The sequence below is a fragment of the Macaca fascicularis genome, chromosome 16 (assembly GCF_037993035.2).
Source record: "Macaca fascicularis isolate 582-1 chromosome 16, T2T-MFA8v1.1".
Lineage (NCBI taxonomy): Eukaryota > Metazoa > Chordata > Mammalia > Primates > Cercopithecidae > Macaca > Macaca fascicularis.
In genome coordinates, this window is record NC_088390.1 from 66869203 (window position 1) to 66891964 (window position 22762).

The window sequence follows — 22762 nt, forward strand, 5'->3', positions numbered from 1 at the left end:
CACTGACTCTCCAGAAGGTGCAGGTACTAACCCTGGGGATGTGGCTTGTCTTCCCCCGCTCCCAGCATGGCAGGCCTCAATGTGGTTCTTTCCTTGGCAGCCAGGCGGCAGCTACATCTCTGCAGAAGTGCACAGCTGAACTCACTGCAGTCCCCAGGGTGGTCCTAATAGCTCCCACCCCCTCGGGCAAAACCCGCACTCAACATCCACCAAGCAGACCTGTGCCCTTCTCTCTCCCACACCCGGCCCCAAATAAGCCAGATCGATGCAGGTTCTCAGAGGCCAGGCAGTCAGGGGCCCTTCCTCCCTTACCCTATTTTCAGCGCCTCCAGGAGACAAGCTGCATTAATGGCGATCATTTTGCAGCTTTGAAAGGGAAGCGCCCAGGACCCCGAGGCATAGGGTGAGAGGAGCCCTCTTGAGGAGAGGGCCAGACAGCAGGCATCCCTCAGAGGCCCCCTTCCCGCTGCAGGCCATGGGGCCAACGTGTCCCGACACTGACAGGCTTCCTTGCACAAACCAGACCTCACAGAGTGAGGGGGGGGTGGAGGGGGGACACAGAGACAGGAGGACTGGGGGCTCATCTATCACGAAGCGTCAAACAGCAGGGCCATAGCAGCCTCTGCAACTCACCCACCCTCCACACCTTAGCCTCCTGGAATCAAGCACATTCCACTGTTGGGGGATTAGGGGGTCGGTAACCCAGGCTGAGCTGCCCCCAGCCTGCTCTCCCACAGTGCCGAGACTGAGTTCCTCCACCCGCCGTTCCCAAATGGAGTTGTGGTTAAGGGGCCCAGGGCAAAATAGAAATTGATGGGGCCTTTTTGTCTGCTCCTGTTTTTCAGAAAATAGCGCACACACTCTGAGAGGCAATCTTCTTCTTCTTCTTCTTTTTTTTTTTTTTAAGACAGGGTCTTACTCTGTCTCCCAAGCTGGAGTACAGTGTCACGATCATGGCTCAACCTCGAACTCCTGGGCTCAAGCGATCCTCCTGCCTCACCCTCCTGAGTAGCTGGGACTCCACCATGCCTACCAAATTTTTTTTTTTTTTTTTTTTTTTGGTAGCGATGGAGGTTTCACTATGTTGCCCAGGCTGGTATCGAACTCCTGAGTTCAACCAATCCTCCCGCCTCAGCCTCCCAAAGTGCTGGAGCTACAGGTGTGAGCTCTTTTAAAAAAAAAAAAAGGTTAGGGGAGCTGAATTGCACTGAGGATCTCCAAAGTCTTGTTTATGCTAAGAGCTGGGGCTGGAGAGAAAGAGGGGCTGCTCAGATAAGAGCAGAGGACCAGCAGTCCATCCCACCAAACCCAACACCTGTGCCTGAAGCACAAGGGTCAGCTGGCCCCAGATGCCCCGAGTACTCACTGCAACAGTCAACCTCTCTTTACCAGGTGGGTCCAGAGCATGACATTTCCACTTCTTCCCCAAGGGAAGCCCCACCTGGGGAATTACAGTCCTGGGAAGAGCTGGGCCCAGAAGAGCGCCAAGCCTTGGCAGTGGCTCATAGAGGCATCAGAAAGATCTGTGTTTGAATCCTGGCTCAGCCCTCTGCTGTCTGGTGACCTCGGCAGGCTACTTGAATGATCTAAGCCCCTCTTTCCTTCACTGGCACCTGCTCCTGGGATACGTACTCCCGGAAAGTGGGAGTGGAAAGCCATCTTGTCTCGCCTTCAGAGAGACCTGGATTGGGCCAGTGACTGGCTGTGCATCTTTGTACAACTTACTCTTTACAACTTTATACTACTCTGACCTTCAGTTTCCTTATGAGTTTTTTGTGATGACTAAATGAAGTCATGTATTTGAGAGTACCTGATTAGTGAGCTCTAGGCAGGACCCTGTGACAGTGCCTGGCACACACATGGTGTTCAAGCAATGCTTTTATTTTTGTGCCTCTGGGAGGTGGCACTGCATATTAGGTAAAAGCCTCAACTCTGCAGCCTGAATTCAGATCTGGGCTCTGCTGCTTACTAGATGGGTGATCTTGGGCAAGTTGCTTAACCTCTCTGTGCCTCAGCCTCTTCCTATATAAAGTGGGCATAATCAGAGCACCTTTCTCATAGGGTTAGTATGAGGCTTATATAATATCAGTTCATAATTATAAAGGGCACATGATACATGGTATTGGAGTGTTACATTAAATAAAATTAAATTAGCCGGGCATGGTGGCATGCACCTGTAGTCTCCGCTACTCGGGAGGCCGAGGCAGGAGGATGATGGCTTGACTCCAGGAGTTGAAGGCTGCAGTGAGCTATGATCATACCACTGCAGTCCAGCCTGGGTGATAGAGCAAGATCATGTCTCTTACAAAAATTTAATTTAATTTTTAAAATAAAATTTATTCCCCACCTTCCCGGCCTAGACATGCTCATCACCTGTCTGCTGGCCAGGGTTCAGGCCTTTTGCAGGCCCTGTCCTGTTAGTTCAGGGAAGTCCTTTCGGACCTCGTGTCTATTTTTTATGGGAGAGGTGAGGAAGCCATGCTCCAGAAGAGGCTGGGTGAAGGCCTTGACTCAGCCTCTGGTCTTTGCCTCCCACCCCACCCATCAGCCTGGTTAGAAGCCAGGACACAGAGCTCCTTCGTGGGCTGGCTCTCGGGAGCGGGGGCTGGGCTGGGCTGAGTGAGCTGCTCCTTACTGCTCAGGAAGAGAACGACAGGCAGGGAACACATTCGTAACCACCCAGCGGTCAGCACAAAGGTGGCGCAGGAGGAGCTTCCTCTTCAGGAGGAAGGGAGAAGGTCGGCAGCCCATATCCGGCCCTGCCCGTTCCTCCCAGATGCTGTGGAAAGATGTCCTGGCCACTCCGTCATTGCTGGGCGGGGTCTTTCCTTCACACTGGGGCGGGTCCCTTTGAGGACCCTGGTCTGCAGGGCCGGGCACATACTCACAGGCACACACACGCGCACACGCACACACACACACACAGTACAGGGGTAAAGCAACTGATTAGTGACTTGGCTGCTTGTCTTCCAGGGGGCTGTTCCAGGCTGCAAGTCTATACCATCTGATGCGCACTGGGCCGTTAGGGATGATGGCTTAGCTGTCGGAGCTCATTGCCCAAAGGGTCAAGGTCATGGGTCAATCCCTAGTAGGGTCATAGATTTTCTTCTCTTTCATAGCCACAGGTGCCATCCTGCACCAGGGCTTGCTCTCTTCTTCATGTGTGACATGTACAAAAGGGAACAACTTATGACTCAGCTGAAGGATGAAACTAAGTCTTCTTGCTGCTGCCCACTCTTGCTGGAAGTGGGTTATTCCAAGCATCATCTTGAAAGGGGACTATAAATTCTGTGACATGGGCTGTCTAAGAAGGTCATCTTAGCCAGGTGTGGTGGCTCACATCTGTAATTCCAGCACTTTGGGAGGCCGAGGCAGGTGGATTACCTGAGGTCAGGAGTTCGAGACCAGTCTGGCGAACATGATGAAACCCTGTCTCTACTTAAAAAAACACAAAAAGTAGCCAGGTGTGGTGGTGGGCACCCTTAATCCAAGCTACTTGAGAGGCTGAGGCAGGGAGAATCGCTTGAACCTGGGAGGCGGAGGTTGCAGTGAGCTGAGATGGAGCCACGCACTCCAGCCTGGGCAACAGAGCGAAACTCCATCTCAAAAAAAAAAAAGAAGGTCGTCTCACTAGGGCCACTGCCATTCCCCTTTACCCAATGTAGAAACTGAGGCTTTGGAACAAGTGGAGACCTGCTCAAAGATCCCACAGCTGGTTTCTTTACAGTGGGGATGGACAACTCCTGCTTTGTGTGTAGGGAGGTAGAGACCTAGGAGGGGCCCCAAAGAGATGGGAGTGCCCCGTCTTCAAGGGAGAAGCAGAGTTCTGCAGGAAACCCCAGGCAAAAATACTGTGTCTGAGACCTTTCTTGGGCAAGTTTCCTGTCATCTCCAAGTAGAGAACAGGCTTGTGTTCATGTGACGGCTTCATGCAAGTCTCCTGAGTTTGAAACTTTATGCCTCTTCAGTCCACTCTAACCTGAATTGAGAATACAATGAGAACTAGAAGAGCAGATGCTGGGATAAGGTTGCCATGTGAGGTGGTGAGCTCCATCCACACATTCATTCATCCATATACCCACCCACTCACCTGCACATTCTCCCACCCACCTATCCATCCAGCCAGCCAGCCAGCTTCTCATCAATCCATCCATCCATCCATCCATCCATCCATCCATCCATCCATCCATCATCCATCCAGTCACCCATCCATCCATCCATCCATCCAGTCAGTCAGCCACCCAGCCATTCACCCACCACATCCATCCACCCATCTACCCATCCATCCACCCACCCATTTACCCACCCACTCACCTGCACATCCTCCCACCCACCTATCCATCCATCCAGCCAGCCAGCTACTCATTAATCCATGCATCTATCCATCCATCCATCCATCCATCCATCCATCCATCCATCATCCATCCAACCACCCATCCATCCATCCATCCATCCAGTCAGTCAGCCACCCAGCCATTCACCCACCACATCCATCCACCCATCCACCCCATCCATCCATCCAGCCATCCATCCATTCATCCATCCATCAATCCATCCATCCATCATCCATCCCGCCAGCTGGCTACCCATTAATCCATCCATCCGTCCAGCCGCCCATCCATCCATCCATCCAGTCAGTCAGCCACCCAGCCATTCACCCACCACATCCATCCACCCATCTACCCATCCATCCACCCACCCATTTACCCACCCACCCATCCATCCTCCCACCTACCCATCCAGTCACCATACTTCCATCTACCCACCCTCCCACCTACCCATACATCCAGCTAGTCAGCCACCCATCCACCCATCTACCCATGAATTCTTCTGCCCAGCCACCCAGCCACCCTACACATCCACCTACATAGCCATCCATCCAGTCATCTAGCCACCCATACATTCATCTACCCAGTCACTCACCATCCATCCACCAACTCATCTATCTAACCCCCATCCACCCACCCATACATTCATCCAGCCACTCATCCATCTAGCCAGCCAGCCACCATCCACCCACACACACACCCAACCCTTTCATCCATCTACCCACCTATCTACCCAACTACCCATTCATACATTCATACAGCCATCCATTCATCCATCTACCCACCCACTCATCCATACATCCACCCACCTATCCATCATCCACTCATCTACCCACCCATCCATCTATCCACCCCACCCATCCATCCATCCACCCCACCCATCCACTAACCCACCCATCCACTCACCCATCCATTCATCCATCCATCTACCCCCGAACCCACCCATACATCCATTAAGCCACCCACCCATACATCCACCCACCTGTTGAGCACCCATAATAAGCCAGATTTGGTGTAGGTTACTGGAATCCAGAGAGGTGGAAGCCATGGTTCTTACCTTCCAATTGTTTTCCAGTGAGAGTGACAGCATCAATCAGCATACAAGTACCTGGAAGCCCTATCTGAAATAAGAAGGAAAATTTATTTCACATAAGAAGGCCAGAGGTAGGGAAGCTCTGGATTGGTCAATTCAGGGGCTCAAAGGCATCATTGAGAATTCAGATTTTTTCTGTTTTTCTGCTTGACCCACCCTCCAAGTGTCTGCCAGTTCAGCTCATGGTGCCAAGGGGCTACCACACATCTGGTGACTGCAGACCATTCCTGTAATAACTGAAATATAAGAGGAAGAGTTTCTTCTTGCATTTTTTTTTTTTTTTTTTTTTGAGACAGAGTCTCACTCTTGTTGCCTAGGCTGGAGTGCAACAGTGCAATCTTGGCTCACTGCAACCTCCACCTCCTGGGTTCAAGCAATTCCCCTGCCTTAGCCTCCCAAGAAGCTGGGATTACAGGCATGCACCACCATACCTGGATAATTTTGTATTTTTAGTAGAGATGGGGTTTCACCATGGTGGTCAGGCTGGTCTTGAACCCCTGGCCTCAAGTGATCCAGCTGCCTTGGCCTCCCAAAGTGCTGGGGTTACAGGCGTGAGCCACCACGCCTGGCCCCTTCTTGAATCCCTTTTTAAGAGAGGAGAACTTTCTACAGTCCCAGACAGAACTTCCCTTCTACTGTCATTGGCTAGCACTGCATCAATTGTCCATGTGCAAATTAGTCTCTGAAAAGGAAAAAAGAATGACCACACCTGGCTTAGGTGAGTCATGATTTACCCCGGAGCTGGAGATGGAGATCCCTTCCCCAAGGGAGAATGGGTATCTGATCAAAACCAGGGCTCTCTCTATCAGGAAGAAGGGGAAACTGACCACTGGGTTGGCTATTCACGGTATCTGTGAGCAACCAGGTGAAAAATCTAAATGTTTTGTGTTTCTTCCTCACTCCAGAAGCAGCATGGTAAACTCATTCCTGGCTTTCTCAGCAACCCCGGACGCAAGCCCCCACTCTGCCTGTTTGTTTTTCCCCCTGGACTGACTGGCCACAAACTGCTGGTTGTTTGTTGTTAAAACTTGGCTAAGTGAAAACTTCCTACCATAGCATTCTCTCTCTCTCTCTCTACCTCTGTCTTACACACACACACACACACACACACACACACATACACACACTATTCCTTTATCTAGATTTCAACTGAATTACTCTGAACATCTCATCTTATGGGGAAAGTAAGTTTCAGCACATTTTACCCTCCCCATCACCGACATTCCCCATCTATTTCTGACAAGGTTAGCATAAGTAGGCATCTATGAGCCTCCATTTCTTCACAATCAATTTACAGCTGAAGACTGGGCTTGACCTAAAGCAAGGGAAAAAGAACACCTAAACTCATGTGCACCACCCGGCCTTCCCCGATGGAAGACGCTTCAGGAGGGCAGCATCCATGGAGGGAAAGAGGCTGCTCACCTCATTGGGTCAACACCAGGCACCAGAAGGAATCCCAATGGTAAAGATCTTTCGGCCGGGTGCTGTGGCTCATATCTGTAATCCTAGCACTTTGGGAGGCCGAGGTGGGCAGATCACCTGAGGTCAGGAGTTTAAGACCAGCCTGGCCAACATGGCAAAACCCAGTCTCTACTGAAAATACAAAAATTAGCTGGGCATAGTGGCGGGCGCCTATAATCCCAGCTACTCAGGAGGCTGAGGCAGGGAGAAGCACTGAAACCTGGGAGTTGGAGGTTGCAGTGAGCCGAGTTTGCACCATTGCACTCCAGCCTGGGCAACAGAGTGAGACTCTGTCTCAGAAAAAAAAAAAAAAAAAAAAAAAAAAGGCTTGCTCCATCTAGCCCAGAGACAGTCCAAGGCAGCTGACATTGTGGGGGAAACCAAAGAATTTGTTGCAAGGGACTCAATTGCCTTAAGCATGAAGAGACATCAGACTAGACCTATTGCTTGGGATTCTGATGTTCTCTTCAGCTTCTTTCCCATTAGAAAGCTGGAGAACTTTCCTATGCCACCTACTACACTGAATACAAAAGTCAAGTCCCTCACGCACACCTGCTTGCTCTGTGTAACAGGGCTCTGGCTCCCTCATGGATCTTACCTGGTGTCACTCTCTCTGGTTGCCCCAGCTCCAGCTGCACTGACTCTCTTGCTGTTCTTTAAATGTGCTGGGCTGGGCACGGTGGCTCACAGCTGTAATCCTAGAACTTTGGGAGGCTGAGGCAGGAGGATCACCTGAGGTGGGGAGTTAAAGACCAGCCTGGCCAATATGGTGAAACTCCATCTCTACTAAAAACAGAAAAATTAGCCGGGCGTGGTCGTGCAAGTCTGTAATTTCAGCTACCTGGGAGGCTGAGACAGGAGAATCACTTGAACCTAGGAGGCAGAGGTTGCAGTGAGCTGAGATTGCACCACTGCATTTCAGCCTGGGCGACAGAGTGAGACTCCATCTAAAATATAAATAAATAATAAAAACAAATAAATAAATAAATGTGCTGGGCTTATTTTCACTTCAGTTCCCTCTACCTCAAATATCTTCCTCCTATCTTAGCTCAGAAGCCAGTTTTTCAGAGAAATCTTCCTTTAATGCCTATATAGGGCAGTCCTTCCTCCTTTATTTGATTAATTTCCATGGCATTACAGCTGATTGGGAAATACATTGTTTTTCGTTTATTTATTTCTTATCCGCCTCCCCTCCCCACTAGAATGTAAGCCTCCGAGCACCAGACCCTGGCTGTCTTGATCCCCACTTTGTTTTAGGGCCCAGAGCACAGAGTTTAGCTTGTAGATGGTGTTCAGTAATGAATAAGTTAATGGTGTCTCCAGGCCAAACCACCTTTCTGGGATGACATGGAAAGAAAAACAAAAAAACAAACACGTACATCTGCTGCCAAAGTGCCTAATAGAGATGAACTAGTATTATAGTCTCCCCGCCCTACCTTGTACTGTACTGCTGAACACAGTGGCGTGAGTTGAATGCGAGAAGCAGGAATAGACTCTTTCCTAAATGCTGCTCCTTCTCCTTACTCTTCACCATCCTCATCCTCTAAGGGTGATTGTACTTCCAGGGGGCTCAAGAAATAGAAAAGGGCCAGGCGCCGTGCCTCACACTGGCAGTCCCAGCACTTCGGGAGGCCAAGGCGTGTGGATCACCTGAGGTCAGGAGTTGGAAACCAGCCTGGCCAACATGGTGAAACCTCATCTCTACTAAAAATACAAAATTAGCTGGGTGTGGTGATACACGCCTGTAGTCCCAGCTACTCAGGAGGCTGAGACAGGAGAATCCCTTGAACCTGGGAGGCAGAGGCTGCAGTGAGCCAAGATCACGTGACTGCATTCCAGCCTGGGTGACAGAGCGAGACTCCATCTCAAAAAAAAAAAAAGAAATAGAAAAGGATGGGAGGAGGTGGTGAAATCGTACTACTGTTGAATTCCTACTACATCTAACAGTACCGATGCCTGTGTACTCCCTGTGTCCCAGGCACTGTGCTGTGTGGGTAAGATACAGATCCTTGTGCCCATTCTACAGATGAGGACTCTGAGACTCATGGAGGTTGAGTGACTTGTCCAAGGTCCCCGAACTAGAAGGGAATGAGCTGAGGTTATACCCCTATATTTTGACTGGAGAGTCTGTGCCCTTAACTACCCCCACTATATATCTCCTTAATTCCATGTGGGGTCACTGTAAGAATGAAATGCAATAGCAATCAACCTGCCTCACACAATTTCCTAGCATATTCTAAATAACAGTTCTATGAGGACACAATTCATATACAGTTCACTCTATTAAAATATACAATTCAGTGGGTTGTACATACTCAGTGTATATTCACAGAGTTGTGCAACCATCACCACTAATTCCAGAGCATTTTTCATTACCTCCTCCCAAAACCCATACCTATTAGCAATCACTCTCATTCCCTCCTCCCCTTAGTCCTAGGCAACCACTAATCTGTTTTCTCTGTCTATGGATTTTTCTATTCTGGACATTTCATATAAATGGAATCACACAATATGTAGTGTTTTGTGTCTGGCTTTTTTCACTTAGCATTATGTTCTCAAGGCTCATTTATGTTGTCTGTGTGTCAATGTCAGGACTTTTTTTTTTGAGACAAGGTCTCACTCTGTCACCCAGGCTGGAGTGCGGTGGCATAATATTGGCTCACTGCAACCTCTGTCCCCCAGGCTCAAGCTATCCTCCCACCTCAGCCTCCTAAGTATCTGGGACCACAGGCACATGACACCATGCCTCGCTATTATTATTATTATTGTTATTGTTATTATTATTATTATTATTTTGTATTTTTAGTAGGGGGGGGGTTTCACCACATTGGCCAGGCTGGTCTCCAACTCCTAAGCTCAAGTGATTTGCCCGCCTCAGCCTCCCTTAGTGCTGTGATTATAAGTGTGAGCCACTGCACCCAGCCGTATGTCAGTACTTCATTCCTTTTTATGGTCAAATAGTATTCCATTGTGTGGATATACCACGATTTGTTTATCTGTTCACCAGTGCATGGACATTTGGGTTGTTTCCACCTTTTCCTTATCATGAATAATGCCGCTGTGAACATTCATATGGAAGTTCTTGCATGGACATTTGTTTCAACTCCCTTGTGTAAATACCTAGGAATGCAATTGCTGGGTCATATGGTAACTCTATGTTTAACATTTTAGGGAACTGCCAGACTGTTTTCCAAAGACATTACACCAATTTACATTCCCACCGGCAATGGACCAGTGTTACAATGTATGAGGGAGGCTAGGTGCTGTTATTATGACTGGTTATTATTACTGTTGAAATATGCGATTGTCTGACTGTCTATTGAATCTGGCTCCATTAGGCAAAGATCCCACCTGAAACTCGAGGATTCCCAAGGCAAGAATTACCAGCGTGACTTTCATTTTTTGTTCAGCTGTCGTTTCTCGTCCTCTGCTTCCTATCTTTCCTCCTGGCCCTAGTCTCTAACTCTTCTCCATCCCCAAGTTTGATTTCCTTCTCCAGGTCTTATCTGTGCCCTCCTCACGTATAGTGGCAGGCCAGAGATGAGGCCAGGTCTCATAAGAAGAGGCCATGGCCAGGGCAGGCAGAGAACAGCCGAGCAGCCCCATTCCTGGGGCAACCTTGAACTTGGCAATGGAAACCCTTGGGGTAGCAGGCCAAGGTATCCCACGGGAATTATTTTAAATGTACAACATTTATTTGTTGATGTTACTAAGATTTCAGTTGTGAACAGTTTGTAACTTTTTCTGCACGTTTTTGAGGCTCTGAGGCCATCTATTTGTTGGCTGGGGGAGGGTGGGAGGTGGAAAGAGAAGAGTTCTTTCCCACATTTTCCTTGGGGTATCTCAGCAAGGTCACAGTAGTGCCCAACGCTGAAAAATGTGGAGAAAGGTTGGCCCTTGGGTGAGTGGGATGGAGGGGATGCAATTAGGATGGCCCAGGCCCCGTGATCCACCAGTAATGCTCTGCTCTGTCTCTAGAACATTCATACAGCCTCCTCCAGGACATCCTTTGGCCTACTTCCCAGTGTATTTTCCAGAAAAAGAGGAGACCACATTAGAGTCCATGTACCCCCTCTCTCCCTGAGCAGTCCTCACCTGGGTCCTGGGTGTGCAGGACCCACCCACATGACACCTCTTGTTTCCTCTTTGGAAAGTTCACAGCCAGAACCCAGGACCCAGGTAGGCAAGAAGCAAGGGGTTCAGGAGTCTCCATGATATTTTGTTATGGAGCAGAGTCAATAAAGAAAGGTGGCCAGCACGGTGGCTCATACCTACAATCCCAGCACTTGGGGAAGCTGGGGTAGGAGGATTGCTTGAGCCCAGGAATTCGAGACCAGCCTAGGCAACATGATGGTGAGACTCCATCTCTACAAAAATAAAAAATAAAAAACAAAAAATAAAATAAAAAAAGGTGCACCCAGAGCCTGCACAAGAAAAGCCATTCATCAAGCATGATCACTGCCCCCCCAGGAAGCTTCTCAATCCAGTGTGAGTCCAAGGATGGACTCCACATCAGTGACCCTATGGCCCCCAACACTGGCTCATGGTGACTTAGAGTTCTAGTTTTTTGGCAGCCCTGGGTGGGCTCCTCCAGGGTTCTAGGTCCTATGTCCTGTGGTCCAAGCGGTTCCAGATGTCAACAGACCCAGGGGAAGGTGATCTTGGCTAATGGTAGGCTCGGGTTCTAGGCGTTGATGGTCCTGTTAATGACTATTGGAGACAGCGGCCCTAGACTTTAGTAGCCATGGGAAATTTGGGTGCTGGTGTTCCTGGGCATTACTGATGGAGGCTCCACAGCTCCAGGTGCTGGCCGCCTTCTGAAACTAGGTCTCAAGCCCATAAGCATTGGCCGCAGCTGGTCAGAAAGAAAGGAAGAGGCACCAAGCCAGAGTCGGCCTCGTGCTGCTGAGCAGCTGCGCAAGCGTTCCTGGTACGCTTCCTGCGTTCCTGGTGCAGTTGCAGCAGGTTCTTTCTCTTCTGAAGTTCTTCTCTTTCTGTTTATCTAGCGACCTCCTCCAGGGGCACACCCACTAGCTTGTGGCTCTTCTGTAGTCCCCTCAGGAACCTATGGGAGAGTCACCGTCTATAGCATTTGACTTGAAGCTGCAAAGCCCTAGTAAGACCCAATAGTGTTGACTTGGGGACTTCTTTTGGCCTGGACGCTCGTAGGGGGTGTCCAGCCCTAGATGCCCTCAGGGGCCCAGGCCCATGCTGTGTGACTTTCTCCCCACACACTCCCCTCCTGCTTGGGCACTGGAATCCAGGAGGAATAGGGGACAGTGAGTGGCAAGGACTGCCTTGTGGTGGGAAGGACGTCATTAGAAAGCAGCACATAGCTGCGAATGGAGGGAAATAGGCATGGCCAAGCTGTCGCTTTGCCTTGAGAGTGACCATGACGGAGCTTGACCAGTTCATGACCTGTGCACTAACCTTGGTCTTTTTCAAATGTGTTTGTTTGAGACAGGGTCTCACTCTGTCACCTAGGCTGGTCCCAAACTCCTGGGCTCAAGCGATCATCTTGTCTCAGCCTCCCAAAGTTCTGGGATTACAGGCATGAGCTGACACAGTGCCTGGCCTTGGTCTCCTTCCTTCTCCTTCCTTCTCCTTTCTTCCTTCCTTCCCTCCCTCCCTCCCTCCCTTCTTCCTTCCTTCCTTTCTTTCTTTCCCTCTCCTTCCTTTCCTTCCTTTCCTTCCTTTCCTTTCTTCCTTTCTTTCTTTCTTCTTTTCTCACTCTGTCACCCAGGCTGGAGTGCAATAGCACGATCTTGGCTTGCTGCAACTTCCACCTCCCAGGTTCAAGCGATTCTGCTGCCTCAGCCTCCTGGGTAGCTGGGATTACAGGCATCTGCCACCAGGCCCAGCTAATTTTTTTTGTCTTTTTGTTTTTTTTTTGGTTTTGTTTTTTTTAGTAGAGACGGGGTTTCACCATATTAGCCAGGATAGTCTTGATCTCCTGACCTCATGATCTGTCCTCCTCAGCCTCCCAAAGTGCTGGGATTACAGGCATGAGCCACCATGCCCGGCCTGGCCTTGGTCTTTCTTAATCCCCAGATGGAACCTCCTCTACCCCACCAACTTCCCCTTCAAGACCCTGCCCAACACCAGGCTCCCGCCCCTCAAGCTCAGATCAGGCCCTGCCCCCACTCATCTCCTGGATCCTCAGGCACCTGCAGTAGAACCAGGGGCTTGCCCAGCAGCAGATGGTTCCAAACAAGGCAAGGTTCTTGAGTAGCAGAAAATATTTCTGCATCCACCATATACCAGCACGGAGCCGTGGGGAAGCTGCTTTTCTGCAAAATGAGAGTAACAGGACCTGCCATGCAACGTTGCTGTGAGGACTGGTCAAGTCAATTATCATTAAGAAAATAAAACCTGGGAAATTCCCAGGCACAATCTTTCTGAACCTCTGCAGGACAGGGTAACAGCAATTATCTAGAGGCCTATTGAGAGAACCAAATAGTGACAATGGTGGGGGCAGAATGCTCAGACAGTCCAGGCACCGTGTCAGGCACTTCACTGCATCATCTCAATCTTCAGCCTCCATGGTAGGCACCACGGCCACTGTCCCCACCTCACAGGTAAGAGAGCTGTGGCACAGGGAGGTTCCATCCTCGTAACACAAATGGGGAAGTTAGGATTTGACTCCTACAACCCAGCTCCTGAGCCTGCCTGGTTAAGCCTTGGGCTGCAGCTATATCAGAACTGGAAGCACTTCATAAGGTTCCGTGTACAAGTTAGTTATTATAAGTCACTTGTGGGGCCGGGGTGGGGGATCCCAGCCAGCAGCCTCCGCACTGACCGGTGGCTGAACCCAGGCTGGGCTGTCTGCCCTGGGAGCAGGGCGATGCCTGGGGACGGATGGCCCTGTGTCCTCTCAGCTGGGCGCTGCAAGGGCCTAAGGCCACCTTCCTGTGGTCTCTGCTGCGGTGCGGGCAGGGGCCGCTACCAAGGAAGGTGGGATCCGACCCGTCTGGGCAGGTCTGCTCTGCCGAGACCCGGCTGGCTCTCCAGTGGCTGGGATGCCCCAGAGCGGGCAGGCGAGCACGTCTGGAGCACAGGCCCCTGCCCGGGAGGCCCCGCTAATGACCCCGTGCATTCCGGCCTGCACGGCCCCGGCCCGGGAATTGGCTGTGGGCAGGCCCATTAGCTGGAATCCTCCCAATGCTCACACATCAGAGTAGAGGGGGGAGAAGTGAAAAGTTGAAAAAGAGCTAATTATCGCTTTTATCAGAGCGGGTGGGTTGATGGGTCCTGCCCGAGGGCAGCTGGGACTGCATTAAAGATTAAACGCCAGGTGGGGGGAGTGAGCTCGTCATTCCACAGGAGGGGGGCCGGCAGGCGGCCCCACGGAGACCTGGTGGCAGGCGGCAGCCTTAGATCTGTCAGCCAAGCCCTCTGTCCCAGCACCCACCACAGCCACATTCCACCAGGGGACCCCCGCAGTGCCGGCACTTCCGCCCCATGGGGAGGGCAGCTGGAGTCCACCTTTGCTCCCTCAAGGGCTGAAGGGTCGGGGCAAGCCTAATTATCCAATTGGTAGGTTTCCTGGCACCTGTCTTGGGGGACTTAATGACCCCTGCACATCACGCAGTGACCTTCTGTGTAAACCTACATTGGAATCTTATGAGGCCTGGCAAAACCCAAGGTTGGGTAGGCTGATCCCCCTTGTTATTACAGAGCAAGAACCCAAGGCCCAGAGAAGGAAGGGGACTCAGTCAATCACATTGCCCGCTGTGAAGTTAGTCCCGTGAAGCTGCAAGTCCATCGAGGACTCGGCGGCATCTTCAGCACTGGCCTTTATACCTAAGGTATTGAGATTAAAGAACAGGGCAACTAGCTCAGCACCAGGCCAGGATGACTTTGTTATACCGTCGCAACCCAACAGGGTTTTGGGTGTCCGAGGTGTTTCATGGGTGTTTGTTGGCTGTGATCAGGGTGGCACCTAAGCGGTCACAGTAGGCATTCTCCAAATCTTGGGGCGAATTCACTGGCTGCAAATAGAGGATGAGTATCCTGGTCTGGAGTTACAAACCAAGCCATGGGTGAGCCAGCTGTGCTAACCCCACCATGCCCAGCATCATTGTTTGTGTCTTGATGAAGATGTCCACCAAGACACCTCCACGCCCACTTGAAGCATGGCATCCACTCTCTGGCCCCACCAGGGACCCTCAGCCCCTGGCTACCTTGGCTCTTCCCGGGCTCTGCCCTAGCTCAGGAGAATTAATTGGGCTCTTTGCTTCTTTCTCTTGCCGACACTTGCAATCTTTCTAGATGCCTCTAGAAGCCAGGGCCTTCCAGTTTGTTGTTTTCAGGATTCCAACCTCAGCTTGGAACTCCATGGCTGTTCTTACATCTCCCCATGGCGAGGAGATTCCACAGGTGACATGTAGATACTCAAGTCAAGAGGGTCCTGGCCTCCCCTACTCTGCTCATATACACTGTCCCATAGGCAGACACCCTCCACCCAAAATGCTCTGGGCTAGACTGCTCTAGGAGAGCCCCATAAATGCCTGGCTGGGAGAATGAAAGAGTCTGGACAAAAACAGATAAAAAGGGTCTGAGGTCCATAAAGGACCCCAAGCTGTAGCTACACTGGCCACATGAGAATAAATGAGTTTGAGCAAAGATAGATAAAAAGGATCAGAAGTCCATAAAGGACCTCAAGCTGAAACTACAGTGGCCAGTGTCTAAGAGGCCAGCCAACATGATGCTGGATTGCTATGAAAGATTTGAATACAGGAACCTACTCCTCAGAACCAGGTATTTCTTAAGAAAGTTCAGGTAGCCAAGCAAGGGGGCTCACGTCTCTAATCCTAGCACTTTAGGAGGCCGAGGCACGTAGATCACTTGATGTCAGAAGTTTGAGAACATTCCGGCCAACATGGTGAAATACTAACAATACAAAAATTAGCCAGGCATGGTGGTGCGCTCCTGTAATCCCAGCTACTCAGGAGGCTGAGCCACAAGAATTCTTGAACCTGGGAGCAGAGGTTGCATTGAGCCAAGATCATGCCACTGCACTTCAGCCTGGGCAACAGAGTGAGACTCCACTCAACAAAAAAAAAAAAAAAAAAAAAAAAGGAAAGAAAGAAAAAGAAAGGTCAGGTAATTCTGGGCTGCATAAGCCAGCACTCTACAGTTCTTCAACAGACACTTACACAGTGGTGATGAATCTTCTGATCAATTGTATGTATATTTGATGATGTACATCAGCCACTAGATTGAACATCCATGAAAACTAGGACCATGTCTTTTTTTGTCCATCCCTGAGCCCCCAGTACCTGGCCTGGCACTTTGCAGGACTGTCTAAATATTTATTGAAGGAGAGAGGAGAGGAGGAAGGAAAGAAAGAAGGGCAAGAATTTTTTCAGGAATCGAGGTGGCTGAGAGCCACTTCTTGCTGATAGAAAGCTCACAGTCCAGTGCGGGGAGAGAAAGAGATGGACAGATGGACAGACACCTACAATGCTAGTGCAGGCATAAAGGGAAAAACAGTCTGATGGTGGAAGCTCAGAAGAGGAAGTGATTCAGGGTAGAGTTTGGACATTTTCTACGGCTTGAGTCTTCAAGGCTGAGCAGGAGTGAGTTGGATGGACAAAGGCAGGAAAGTCATTGTCAGTAGGACTGGCACATACAAAGGCACAGAGCAAGGAACATGTAGTCGGCATTCAGAGACAGATGATTCGGCTCAGGGGATGGGGCTGTGGTGTACCTTGAGGGGCATTGGAGGTGTGGGTCTGGGAAGGTGGGCTGGATGGTGGGGAAGAGCTGAGGGACTTACCTGGGGTTTTTAGGCAGGGGTGTGACATTTCCAGCCACCAAGGGTAAAGGGAGGAGGCTGACACAGTGGTTCACGCCTGTAATCTCAGCACTTGGGGAGGCTGAGGCAGGTGGATCACTTGAGGTCAGGAGTTCGAGACCAGTCTGGCCAACATGGTGAAACCCCCTCTCTACTAAAAATACAAAAATTAGCTGGACGTGGTGGCATGTAATCCCAGCTACTCCAGAGCTGAGGCAGGAGAATCACATGAACCCAGGAGATGGAGGTTGCACTGAGCCGAGATCGCAGCACTGCACTCCAGGCTGGGTGACAGAGCAAGACTCCATTAAAAAAAAAAAAAAGAAAGAAAAGAAAAGAAGAGTAAAGGGAGGAACTTGGAAACTCTAAGGACTGCCATTAACATTCACTAGAAACACGGACTGTTTAGTCTGGAGCCAAGAAAGTTCCAGGGTTCATGAAGCCCCTGCAGAGGGAAGTCCTCTGGTCAGAGGATAAAGAAGGACCAGACCTAGTGGGAGGATGAGACTGGGCCACATGCAGGGATGTTTCCGGCTGGAAGGCTGTCAGGTCGGGTGGAACGGGAGGCATTTCATGGCGGTGATCATTTTCTCCCTGGTGTTCTGTACAGACAAACTGACATCCTCCCAGCTGAAGTGATAGCCTTGGAAGGGGGAAGGTTTGAGGGGCCCACATGAGAGCCCCTGGCTGGGTACCCCCTGGAAGCCTCTCAGCTTTTGGCCCAACTGAGGACGCTGCAGATGGTGTGGGGAACGCCTACCATCCATCACAGAGGTCAGAGTGCGGTGTCCTCACTGCACAGCTGGGCCCTGGTGACCTTGCTTTGGGTTCTGGCTGAGGCATCTTCCATCTGTGACCTTGGCAAGAGGCTTCGTCTCTCTGAGCCTCAGTTTGCTCATCTGCAAAAGGGGACGATAAGGCACGCCTGCCTGCCCTGTGGGCTATGGTGAGGCTCAAAACGAACGGCCACAGAAGACGCTTTGTAAATAGGAATGCGCTACACAAAGGTTAAATAGGATTATCAACACGTAATACCCAAGTCACAGGACAGGGAAGACCCAGACACAGAATTTCAGGGTCCGGACCAAATTTTCTAGAGGCCGGGACTAGCCAGAGAGCCCTGAGGCTGCCAGGGGTCCCCCTCCTGTCTCTCCCCATCAGGTGCTTTGCAACCTGAATTCAAAATCCTACTCTTCCCCTTTCCAGCCTTGGACAAGGCCCTCAGGCAAGGGCCCTTCATTTCTCTGTGCCTCAGTTTCCTCAACTGTCAAGGGGTGATAGGTGCACCTACCTCGGGGCCTGTCATGGAAATGAAACAGGATGAGGCGGGCAAAGTCCTGGCTCAATGCCAGGCCCACTGAACATGAGCATTAAAACGGATGGTTCTTGGCTTCCTTCCTTCCTGGCATCCAACCCCCGCCCGTGCCTCTTGCTCCTGCTTTTGTCTCTTCCTGAGAGCCTTGCCCAGGGTTCCTGAGGGACCCCCTGGTCAGTGAGATCCTTGGAGCTTGGGCCTTTGGAAGGAAGCTTGTGACAAGGTCCAAGGGTTACTATGGATAATGCCATCCCAAAGAGAGGCCATGCCTGTGGCTGAAGGAGATAGACCCCAGGGCAAGGGCTGAGCACAGTGGCAGGAAGGAGGAAAGCCAGGAGTCTCTCAGTTGCAAAATTTCACAGCCCTGGGAACTCTCAAATGGAGTGACCAAAACGTGGTCCCAGAGCAGTGCTGTCACACGACACCAGTATGAGTCTGCCCGGAGGCAGTGATGCTGGGATGCCAAGACCTCCCACTCCCTGGTCTCGGGGCCTGAGCTCCTGATGGAAGTCCAGGAGGAACTGCTCCCCTTTGCCCACTCCCCACCATCCAGCCTCTTCTCGAATTGGCAGGAAGGAGGAAAACCCACCAGGGGACTCACAGACCCGAATTCTTCCTCCTGAAGCACCCTCCAGCTGGGCAGCCCTTGTCTCTCATGGAGCACTTTAGGCAGAGTTGGGAAACCGCAAAAATTTTAAGCTGAGATGAAGGAACGTAATGGGCTCTAATCTGAACTGACAGCAGCATGATTAGTCGGCACAAGACTGCAGGAGCAGTGGGGGACTGGCAGGGAGGGAAGAGGAGCAAGGAGGAGGAGGGACGAGGGACAAAAAGACATAGAGCAGACCCAAGAATGAGGCAGAGCCTCAGGGGTGGATATGCACGCCGGGCTGAAATGGTGACATGGGAGGGGCTACTTAGGATAATATTTATGGTAATGATAGTAATTGCAGAGAATGCTTATTTAGAGCTGACCATGTGCCAGGCACTGTTCTAAGCACTTGTATTAACGAATGTGATCCTTGCAATGTAGGTGTTAGTATCTCGATCCTCATTTTACAGATGATATAGAAATAAAGGCATGGAGAGGTCTATCGATAAAGAATGTCAGTCCTGCGCGCAAGGCTGGGGTCTGGTTGCTAGTAGAAGCTGCCTTCTGTCCTCTAGAGGTCAAAAGTCAAAGGTCCCACTTAGGAGTCCATGAAATGCAACTGACACTTTCAGAATGAACAAGTGCTTGGGGTCTGTGGCGAGGAGGGTGAGGGAGGGCTGTGTGGACCCCTCCATCCAGGGTTGGGAGGGAAGAAAAGGCACACTCTAATAATCACAGCACAGGTATGGGTGATGGGGGACCAAGGACACAGAAGTCAGAGGTCTTAATTAGCCTTTTAGGACTCAGAGGTCCATTTATCCCAGCGGGGGCTGATGGCCACGACCCCTGACAGCTGGCTGGTCTCCACTAAGGCCATGATGAAGCTATGGGTTAATACATGACTTCCATGTTCTTCCAAGAAAGGACAGAGGGGACTTGGTCTCCAGCTCTGCTTGCCTGTGGTTAGCTGGCCCCACAGCTCTCCGAGGGTCAGACGTGCTGAGCCACCCCTGCCACGCCCAGGGAGGCACTTCCTGCCTGGCTAAGGCAGTCACACCCAGAGGTCCTGATTCTGAAGGGGACATCTCCGAGTGAGTGGTTCATTCCCTCCCCATCCTGCATCTAGATATAGTCAACTCCTGACCATCTGCCCCCACTGGAAATCAGATTTTCAAAATCATATTGATGCCACCACGGGTTCTAAGTCTAGGACACGAATAAAGATTGAGTTGTACTTAGTAGGCTGGGCAGAATCAGGAGAAATGGTTCTCTTCCTGCTGCAGGGAAGAGCTGAGCAGGCAAGCAGAGGAAATTTTAGATATGAGAGCTCTGCTTTAGGGTCAGGAAGGGGCTAAGAGGCACCTGGAGTCAAAGCTTGACAATGCGACCTCATGCAGGTTACTTAACCTTTACATGCCTCAGTTTCTTCATCTGTAAAATGGGGGTAGTGATTACAGTAGCTTGCTCATGGTAGGGTGGTTGTGAGGTCAAGGATTTAATCAAATCCAAGTAAAGCATTTTGCACAGCACCAGGTGCATCAGTGGTGCTTGGAAACACTGGTTTTCATTGCTATGAACAGTATGCTGCTGCCTTGGGTCTGGCATGGGGAAATTTCTTGGTCTTCCTAGAAATGGGTAAATTTCTTGGTCTGTGACATAAGATGAGAAACCAGACAGTGTGGGTTGTTTTGGTCCTGTGCTTGACAGGGAGCTGATTCTAGAAGAGCCAAGAACCCCCCTCACTGGCCCACCCTGAGCTTCAAACTTCTCTCTGCCCTCCTGTACCCAGGATTGGATTAGTGTAAACTGTAAAATGCAGCAGCAGTGTTAGGAGTTCCGGTCACCAAGGGCTTTCAGAGGCCCAGGAATATATCAGTAGAGTCAGTGGCAGCCTTAGGGTCCCCTCTCCCTAGCCTCTGTCAATGACAGCAACCATAATTGAGGAATAATAATAGCTACCATACAGTAAGCACATCCTGTGTGCCAGGCACTTTCTGGGGACACCTTTAATCCTCCCAGTGACCTGCAAGGTTAGCGTTTGTCACCCAGCACAATAAACTCCCACTGACACCTGCATCCCTCTCCCTCCAACTCCCCACCTGACCCACACCTCCCTAAGATTCAGGCTGTAGCTGGGCTCTCACTTCTCTGGGAAGCTTTCTCTGACATCCCCTAGGCCAGTTAAGTATCCCTTCTCCCTGCTAATGTTCCCATAAGCACACTCTACGTCCCACTTGTGAAAACTCATCACATTTTATTTTTTTTTATTTTGGATCAAGAATACATTCACATGGTTCAGAATTCAAAAACAACAAGAAATGGAGTAAAAAGTCTCCCTGCTCTGCCTATCTCCAGTTCCCAGCCGCTGAGTTTGGCTGCCCAGGGTGAGTAGGGTTGTCAGTTTCATCACATTGAATAATGATGACTTGTTTATCTGTCTTCTGTGCTTTAAGAGCAGGGACTCTGCCTGTCTCACTAATTGCTTCATCCCTGGGGTCCAGCACAGTGGCTGGCACGTAGTAGGAGTGCTACATGTGTTATCTATCTCTCTGAGAGATTTCTTTCTTTTTTTTTTTTTGGAGAGGGAGTCTTGCTCTGTCGCCCAGGCTGGAGTGCAGTGGGGTGATCTTGGCTCACTGCAACCTTCACCTCCTGGGTTCAAGTGATTCTCCTGCCTCAGCCTCCCAAGTGTCTGGTATTACAGGCATATGCTACCATGCCCGGCTAATTTTTTGTATTTAGTAGAGACGGGGGTTTCACCATGTTGGCCAAGCTGGTCTCGAACTCCTGACCTCAGATGATCCACCTGCCTCAGCCTCCCAAAGTGTTAGGATTACAGGCTTGAACCACCACACCTGGCATTCTCTGAGAGATTTCTATAGAAAGATATCTATATGGAGATTTTTTTTTAATGAATGAGGCTCAGAGAAGAAAGGTGACTTTGCCTGCTTGGGAGTTCTAACTCCCAAGACAGTGCTCACTGGGGACTCTGTTTATCTGAATTTTAATGACCACCCGTCCCTTCTTCTTGGACATTTGACCATCCTCTGTGAAATGGATCCTGATTTCAATTTTTCAGGCTTATTTTTAAATGGGAACATAAACAGTATCCCTCATTAATTATCAGGAAATAGAGCAATGCTATACTCCCAAAGTCCCATTGGTGCCTGCCCAATCCTGACCTCATTTTACCACCACTCCAACTTTGTGTTAAGGATGTTATTGCTGGCTGGGCGCCGTGGCTCATGCCTGTAATCACAGCACTTTGGGAGGCCAAAGCAGGTGGATCGCTTGAGCCCAGAAGTTCGAGACCAGCCTGGGCAACATGGTGAAACCCCATCTCTACTAAAAACACAAAAATTAGCCAGGTATAGTGGTGCATGCCTGTAACCCCAGCTACTTGGGAGTCTGAGGCAGGATAATTGCTTGAACCCAGGAGATGCAGTTTGCAGTGAGCTGAGATCGCACCACTGCACTCCAACCTGGGTGACAGAGTGAGACTCGGTCTCAAAAACAAAAAACAAAAAACAACAACAAAAAAACAGATGCTGTTGCTCACCTGGCCTCACTTTGCCTACCTGTAAAATGGTGTCAAAAGACAAAATGACAACAAATTTTGTTTAAAGATTTTAACTGGCTTTTATTCATGATTCTAGAATTGGGCAGCCCTCTGAACCACAGCATATTCAAAGAACTCCAACCAGCAACATGATCAGGCAGTATTTATGGACAGAAAACAGAAGTGAGATGTAGATACAGCTTAACTGGTTATAGCTCAGCATCCTTAATTGAATCACCTGGCCACCTACATTGACAAATGCTCAGCTGCTGTAACTGCCCCAAAACTCAGAGATTTGTTACAACTTTTTGCAACTTAGGAGTATACTCCTAAGTTAATTGCATTTAGCATGAGTGACTCCATATTTGTTTGGTCTGTTGGGTCCATTACAGGAGCACAGTACAAACTAATGGCCTCCTACAAATCTTACTGAATAATTGGAAGGGGCCCAATAATTCTATGCATCTTTGATGTCTTCTCTAGTTTAACCTCCACCCCCACCAATTAATATAGGTTGATGCCTGCAGTAAATGGGATAGTTATAAAGTTAATGCTTGTTACCAACGGAACTAGTGCATGAAGTGGGTGAGGATGGCTTTCTGTCCTGGGCTCCAT